We start from the raw sequence: 8,967 nt of genomic DNA on the forward strand, positions 1-8,967 counted from the left end.
ACAATAGGCACAAGAGCATAGCCAACGGTGTTTCCAGAATTTTTAAGCATGCTCATCATGGACTTTGCATGAAGCATCTTGGTGCATCATTGGATAACCTTTGAAAAAATTTCCAATGTGGAGAGTCTTTTTATGTATACTATGATGCAGCAAAGGCATATGGTTACTAGGAATTTCAGTTACCATTTTCATCAATCAGGAATAAATGCCCTGAAGCAGCTAATTGACTCGAGTTTGATATTGGATTTGACAAGTGGAGCAGGGCACATTTTCCAGCAAACAGGTACGATGTGCTGACCACAAATATTGTCGAGTTTCTAAGCTCAATGTTGAGGGATGAAAGAGAGTACCATGTGACTACCGTATTAAATTCCATTTCTAGGAGGTTTGTTGAAATTTTCAGGCAGAGGTGTGCAGATATCAACAGTTCAATCAATTTATTGGTGCCTTCAGCTGAAAAGACGATAAAGGAAAAGATGAATGAGGGTGACTCCTTGTTTTTCCATAATATAAATGAGGATGCCAACTAGTTCACTGTAGTCGGCAGTAGCCCAACTACCAAAGTCAATCTATTGAAAAAACATGTTCTTGTAGAGAGTGTGACTTAATGAAATTACTATGCGCTCACGCGATGACAACTTTGAGATTGAAATACGGAGCTGGATATGAGTATTCTTCACCCATGTATAAAGTTCAATCTTACATTCTTGCGTTTGCTGAAACTATTTATGTAGTCCCTCTTGAATCAGAATGTGTTGTCCTAGAGAAGTTTCCAAACATGTACATTCCTCCACCCTTTTATAAGCCCAAACTTGAAAGAAAGAGAATGAAGCGTAATCTTGGCATCGCAGAATCTTTCAAGTCCAAAAGAAGTAGAAAGGGGAAGAGAAACAAGTGCTCGATTTGCAAGGGAAGTGGCCACAAGAAAACAATGTGCCGATATTTCAGAGAGCATCATACTTGATTGCTTTCCATTTCAATGTATTTTTTGTTGTATTTTGAATTTTTTCCTCTGCTTATGTATTAATTTTTGCCTCTGATTTTCTAGTTCAATATTGATCAACTTTGCTTTAGTCTATCGTAGAAAAGAATGGGATTATAATATTCCAAACCGTTATTCTATAATACCACAAGTGTCGGTTTTCAATCGACTTTTTAGGAGGTCTATAACCCCCAAGCAAAACCCTTATGCATTTTGAAATGAGAAATGTAATAATTAAATTTTCAAAAAGCTACAGAATTACGTCTAATCACTCCAATATGAAATGCTACGTTCATGCGCCAATCCACTCGTCGATCATCCGTTGGGGGACCTTTCACTTACCCCATGAAACAGTCTATATATCAGCGGTTGTCTCTTGTCTCTTCTCACATTTGAAATATACTCAAACTCAAACTCCATCACTATTCAAAAAACCTTCAACCCTCCAATGGCATAGAAGAATCAGTGGTCATGCAGCAAGACACGCACGCTTCAAAACACCATCACCAGAGGTCCTCCTTCTCCGCAGTGATTTTGAGAGGCTCTTCAGTGGTCTTGGAGAAGATAGGGAGAGGACTGACCGGGTTCTCTGTAGGATCATGTGCCTTTTGCGTGTGATCTTGCAGATGAACAATGTTGATCTTGGTGCCATCATCACCCCCGCAACCCCCTACTTTTTTTAGTTTTTTAGGGTTTAATCTTTTAGTTTATTTTTATTTCATGGTAAGTTTTTCCAAAGCTTTCATTTATGAAAGTAGTAGATGAAAGTTTTTAGACTTTCATATATGAAAGCTTTTGGATATATTTGATGTTTTTGTTTGGGTTAAAATGAAATGAAATGTTGGGGCCAGTTTTGCTATACATCTTTCTTGTGATTTCTGCATTTTGTGCATGTGTTTCACTTCTGTCCTCTTTTGATTTCTACATTTATCTTTCTCTTCAGTTTCTGCAAAAAATGAGCCCTTCAATGTTAGATCACTCTTGCTTGTCAACCACGATCCGGTCTTTTCAAAAGCATGGTTCGAGTTAAGCGCTTGAATCCAAAATGATTCTCCCACTGCTTTTCATACCGCTCATGGAAAATCTTTCTAGGATTACATTGTGGAAGAAGAACCCAGAGTACTAGATGGTATTTTCGACGATGCATTAGCTAGTGACTCGAGGTTCAATACCAATGTGCTTATTATAGAGTGTAAACATGTATTTGAGGGGTTAACGTCGTTGGTGGACGTTGGTGGTGGCACTGGTACCGTGTCAATAGCTATATAGCTAAAGCTTTTCCTAATATAAAGTGCACTGTACTTGATCTTCCTCATGTTATAGGCGACCTCAAAGGAAGTGGGAATTTGGACTTTGTTGGAGGAGATATGTTCAATAAGATCCCACATGCTAATTCCATCTTACTCAAGGTACAGTTTAGCTACAAGAACCATTTGCTTGTCCGTGTAATTAATTTAACTGTCCTTACTCGAAACTGCCCTACACAAATTATTTACTATTATTCACTCCCATAGTGCTTATTTAGCTTGTATTTAGGGATAATATTTTCTACTTACCAAAACTAGAAGAAAATAATCAAGTAAGAAGACGGTTCCCTATCATGGAAAATATTCTCCTTTCAAACCAAACACACCCTAAATCTAGCTATAGTAATTTTCCTTTTAACATTTTGCATCTCTTTTTTCTTGATCGATCGTTCGAGACTTGCAAAAAATTCACCTATTGACTTTTGAATTGACCATTCCACCTCACCTTTTCAATCATTTTCTGCTCAACTTAATTCTTCAATATTGTTGAAACAGTGCGTGGAGGGACGAAGATTGTGTGAAGATACTGAAGAAATGCAAAGAGTCAATTCCAAATAAGGAAAAAGGAGGAAAAGTGATAATTATAGACACAGTGATGGAAGCTGATTCGAAGCAGAATAATGAATTTGTTGTTAACATAGCCCAAAGTTTGTCACCTGATGATCCAGGCCCAAGTCTACAGAATCAGGATACAGGCCCACATTATAAATAATTGTATTTTGCAGTTTAGTCCTTGTATTTCATTATGTTTTGAACCATGTAGATAGTCAAGTGAAGGTTCTAATTGTAATATCAAGAACTCATAATTCTCATTTTGGGATTCTGAATATATGAAAATCCTCTCTCTTCCTCTTCTCTATTCTAGGGTTCATTTCATTATATTTCCACATAAATGTCGATTCTCTGTATATTAACATGGTATCACAACGGGTTTTTGAGACGATCTCGATCTCCTCTATTGTCCGGTGTTACCCGTGAAGCATTTCGCCAGAAAATTTTCGTTGATCTGAAGTTTTTGCCGGAAATTTTTTAGAGTTTTTTTTGTGCTTTTCAACTGTTCTTTGAGAATCTAGAGGCAGCGTATATAATAGAAGACCTTGCTTCTTCAGGTTGCGAAGAAGGATGGTAAATCTATTTCTTCTATATTGATAGTTGATAGATCTAGGGTTTGTTCACATTCCCTTGAATTTTGCTTGAAATCGAAGTAGTTTTGTTTGAAATAGAAGTAGTTTTGAGTATTTTGTACCAATAACTGAGTATGGGAACCTCGACTACAACTAGCGGTTTCGAAGAGTTTACGATTTGCACAACTCACCCTTTCTATGTTCATCCTTCGGATAGTCCTGGAACTCACCTGGTTTCTCCTAAATTCGATGGATCTGGCTATGTGGTTTGGCGTGAAAATTTGTTAACTGCACTCTCAGCTAAGAACAAATTAGGTATTGTGAATGTAGCTGTAGTTGTGCCGACGTCCGATTCCCCTTTGTTTTCATTCTATGAGAGGTGCAATGATATGGTTATAGCTTGGATAACCAATTCACTTTCCCCAGAAATAGCTTCTACTGTTATGTGCTTTGATTCTGCAAAGGATATATGGGATGATGTGAATGAACGGTTTGGATCATCAAATGGTTTTAAGTATATACAGATTCAAAGGGAAATAAGTGCAACTTCTTAAGGATCTTCAAATATTGCTACATGTTTTACTAAAATGCGTGGTTTGTGGGATGAACTTAGCACAGCCTATGTAGGACCAGTGTGTACTTGTGGTGCATTGTCAAAATTCATAGAGGAACAAGAACAATTTCAATTTCTTAGTGTTTTGAATGAATCCTACTCCACATGTAAGAGCAATATATTGATGATGTCCACCCTTCCATCACTAAGCAAATCCTATAATATGCTTTAACATGATGAGAAACAAAAGGAAACTTCTGCACCTGTGTCAAGTTTCTCAAATGAATCAGCATCTTTTCATGCTTCTACTTCTCACAACCATAATAATAATAGGAATTCCACTCAGAGGTTTCAGTTTGATCCAACGAAACCACTTCCACCTCATTCCACACCTTATTTTGATCCAAAAAGGGGATACACACCTACTCCTACACCAAATTTTAACCTTTTTTGCTAATATTGTAAAATTATTGGGCACCTTATGGAGAAATATTACAGATTGCATGGGTACCCACTAGATTTTAAGTTTACCAAAAACAAGAGATCTGTTGCCTGTGTTCAGAGTGACATTCCTCCTCCAGAGCCAAGTTTCTTTCCTCCTAAGACTGAAAATGCTAGTCCAAGTTTTACCAAGGAGCAATATCAGCAGCTTCAACACATGTTCCAACATCATCATCTCAACCACACTCCTAATTCTGATGGCATAGATGCTGAGCACTCTGCATTTGCAACTTTTGCAGGTGTGTTCAACCATCCCCAAGTTCATTCTACTGCTTTTCATGCATGTGCAGTGTCAACTTTAGGAATTAACCCTTGGATAATTGATTCAGGTGCCACAAATCATATGACACCACATGAACACCTCCTCCACAATCTTACACCACTAGCCACACCCTTTTTAATTACCTTACCTAATGGATATAGAGTGAAGATCATATCTACTGGTTCCTTGCATCTTAGGCCAGATATGACCTTACACAAAGTTCTATTAGTTCCTTATTTTCATTTTAATCTTATATCTGTCCACAAACTTCTCATTCAATTTAACTGTATTGCAGTTTTTAGTCAAACTAATTGTGTCTTACAGGGCCATTCTCTGAGGAAGCAATTGGAAATTGGTAAAGCTGCAAATGGGTTATACTTCCTGAACACAAATTCCACACCTACCTCAAATGTTTCTGTTTTGCCATCTTTTAATTCTGATTATTGTCATATTTCCACTTCTGTTCCCTCAACTACCTCACATGTTTCACATTTTGCTCATTGTAATGCTTCTGCATCAGATGTAAATTTTCATTGTTCTCCTTGTATTTCATTAACTGATGCTAATAAAACTTATGTGTTTTGGCACCAAAGACTAGGACATATGCCTTTCAATAAGATGAAATACATTCCTGTATTATCTGGTAGGTTATCCTCTAAACAACAATTTATGTGTGCTGTGTGTCATAAAGCTAGACAACAAAGGTCACCCTTCCCAACAAGTAATATCAAATCTTCTGCCCCTTTCCAACTAGTTCATATTGATATTTGGGGTCCCTACAACACTCAAACTTACAATGGTTTTAGGTTCTTCTTAACCTTAGTTGATGACTTCTCTAGGATTACTTGGGATCATCTCTTATCATCTAAGAGTAATTCCCTTTTATTTATTAAAGCCTTCATTACCACGGTCAAGGTCCATTATCAAGTTCCTGTTAAGTCTTTTAGATCTGATAATGCATATGAGCTGGGCAGTAGTATTGAATTCCAACAATTTTCTCTAACAATGGAATATTGCACCAAACAAACATTCCACACACCCCTCAACAAAATGGGGTTGTGGAAAGAAAACACAAACACCTTCTAGAGGTGTCTAGGGCATTATTATTCTAGTCTAAATTTCCTATGAAGTATTGGGGGGATTGTGTCTTGCTTAATCTTTCCACACATTCCATTTTTTTCTCTAGGGATGTGGTATTTCATGAACACATTTTCCCATATCACACACCTTCCCTTTCTCCCTTTCCACCCCCACCTCCTATTTCACAGATTCTCTTTCTTCCTCCTCTGTCCATCCTACACCTGCTTCCCAACATTCTTCTCCTGCACCAGACTCTCCAGAACATATTCCTTCCATTCCTATCCATCCTCCTGACCCTCTTCCTGCCCTTGTCAACAATCAAAACATTCCAGCTCCCCAACCTTCTAGGTCCGGTTCTAGGATCAGACATCCTCCTGTCCATCTAGCTGATTTCATTTGAAATCATGTTGCTTCTCCTTCTTCCTCAGTTCCTGTTACTACCAAGGTTTCTACTGCTAAATTTTATATACATGAACCTCAATACTACCAACAGGCTGTGTCTAACCATGCTTGGCAAGAGGCCATGCTAAAAGAATTTCAAGCTCTTGAGGCAAACCAAACATAGGACATTGTTCCTCTCTCCTCTAACAAGAAAGCTATACGATGTAAGTGGGTCTATAAGATCAAGCAAAAATCTGATGGAACCATTGAAAAGTACAAGGCTAGACTTGTTATTAGAGGGGATTCTAAAAAAGAATGGATAGATTATCATGAGACATTTTCTCGAGTGGTTAAGCTCAAAACTGTAAAATGTCTTTTATCCTTAGTTGTTAAGAGGCACTGGATTGTGTTTCAGTTGGATGTCAATAATGCTTTCCTTCATGGTGATCTCCATGAAGATGTGTCTATGAAAGTCCCTCCCGGCATTCAAATTTCCTCTCATTCTGGTACCAGTTCTACCCTTTTGGTTTGCAAGCTCAAAAAGTCTTTATATGGCCTTAAACAAGCCTCCAGACAATGTTTTTCCAAGTTGTCTGAGGCTCTCTCATATAAAGGCTACATTGCAAGCAAAAATGATTACTCCTTGTTTACCAAGTCCTCTGGAGATTCTTTGGTTATTTTGATGGTTTATGTGGATGATATAATTTTAGCTGGTTCTGATTTGGCTGAAATGACTACCCTTAAATCCTTTCTTGATGATCAATTTAAGATTAAGGATTTGGGTATGGTTCACTGTTTTTTGGGTTTGGAGATTACCCCTCATGCTTCAGGGTATCTTATGAATCAACAAAAATATACATATGATCTGTTGGAAGAGTTTCAATGCTGCCATTACACTCCTGTTTCTACTCCCTTGGATGTGTCTGTTAAACTGTCCAGTAATGTTGGTGATCCTTTGTCTGATCCTACAATCTATAGGAGACTCATTGGCAAGCTTAATTTTCTCCAACACACATGCCCAGATATTTCGTTTTCTGTTCAACACCTCAGTCAATTCCTCAATTCTCCTAGAGTTCCTCATATGTTGGTTGGAATTCATGTATTGAGGTATCTTATGAATGCTCCAGACCAGGGTATTTTATTGTCTTCTTCTCCAGATATTTCACTTGCTACATATTCTGACTCTGACTGGGCTGCTTGTGCTCAGTCTAGAAGATCAGTTACTAGTTTTTATATCACCCTTGGTGGATGTCCAGTCTCTTGGAAGAGCAAAAAGCAACCAACTATCTCTTTATCTCCTGCTGGAGCAGAATACAGAGCTTTGAGAAAAGTAGTAGCTGAAGTAGCTTGGCTGGTCAGGCTTCTTGGTGACCTTGGTTTGGCTATCATATCTCCTATGCTCATTTTTTGTGACAGCCAGGCTGCTCTTCACATAGTCAGGAATCCAGTTTTTCATGATGCGCACCAAGAATATAGAGATCGATTGACATTATGTAAGAGATTGTTTGAACTCTAATCTTATATCCCTCCATTTTGTTCGATCAACTGAGCAATTGGCTGATATCATGACTATGGTATTGCCAGGTCCTCTTCATCACTCAATGCTGTCAAAGCTGGTTGTTTTTACACCCTCCAGCTTGAGGAGGGGAGGGGGGGTGTTAAGATAGCCCAAATTTTGTCACCTGATGATCCAGGCCCAAGTCTACAGAATCCGGATACAGGCCCACATTATAAATAATTGTATTTTGCAGTTTAGTCCTTGTATTTCATTATGTTTTGAACCATATAAATAGTCAAGTGAAGGTTCTAATTGTAATATCAAGAACTCATAATTCTCATTTTGGGATTCTGAATATATGAAAATCCTCTCTCTTCCTCTTCTCTCTTCTCTATTCTAGGGTTCATTTCATTATATTTCCACATAAATCTCGATTCTCTGTATATTAAAATTTGTTCGAGCACATCATAATATGAATATGCTAATGATGGTTCTTTATGCTGCCAAAGAGAGAACTAAAAAAGATTGGGAGAAACTCTTCATTGAAGCTGGTTTCACTGAATACAAAAAAATTCCCGCTTTTGGTTTAAGGTCTCTCATTGAAATTTACCCTTAGCTTGAACAAGTAGTCTTAGCAGGGAACACTACTAGAAACAGAGATTTTTCTCACCGATATTCCTTAGGAAATTTGTGCTATAAAACATGATTTCTCCACCTCATTCACATCGAACCAGTTCAATGGGAAAACGCATGGTGGGAAACAGGTTTTCATTAGAACGCAGGAAAACTTTCTAATTTTTCCATGTGAAAACACTACTATTTAGATTTTCCCCACAAATTCATGGGAAATAGTGATTTTTTAGCAGTGGAACTGCATTGTGAATTTATTAAAAAAAAAATGCATAATCTTACAGTTAGCTTATTGAGAGTGCTCGTTTCCTTGTTTTAATTGTAATGGTCTTGTGTTCACCAACGCTACGTTTTAATTGTGTGTTCTCGTTGTATTATATTGGATAATTTACTTTAAATGTATAATATTTTTTTTGTAACTTTAAATTTAGTGTGCCGCTTAGTGCAACCATTAAAGGCGTAAGCACTTTCTATCAGAAATTTCTCCATTCAGGAGACTCGAACTCCGAAATTTCTAGACCCTACTTAAGGGTGGAGGGGGATTACATCCATCTCACCAATCTCTTGGTGGTGTTGTATGAATGTTAAATGCATTATTACGTGTGACACCATGTAAAATTAAAGCAATTTTTTTCGCCAATTGATGCTA

At 37.6% G+C, this 8,967-nt stretch overlaps 1 pseudogene; it reads left to right on the forward strand.

The window, feature by feature from the left end:
• Nucleotides 1-631: 631 nt before the first annotated feature.
• On the forward strand, nt 632-8,304 carry LOC132644221 (myricetin 7/4'-O-methyltransferase 2-like; annotated as a pseudogene).
• Nucleotides 8,305-8,967: the final 663 nt, after the last annotated feature.

Source organism: Lycium barbarum, chromosome 6, assembly GCF_019175385.1.
Source record: "Lycium barbarum isolate Lr01 chromosome 6, ASM1917538v2, whole genome shotgun sequence".
NCBI classification, from domain to species: Eukaryota; Viridiplantae; Streptophyta; class Magnoliopsida; order Solanales; family Solanaceae; genus Lycium; species Lycium barbarum.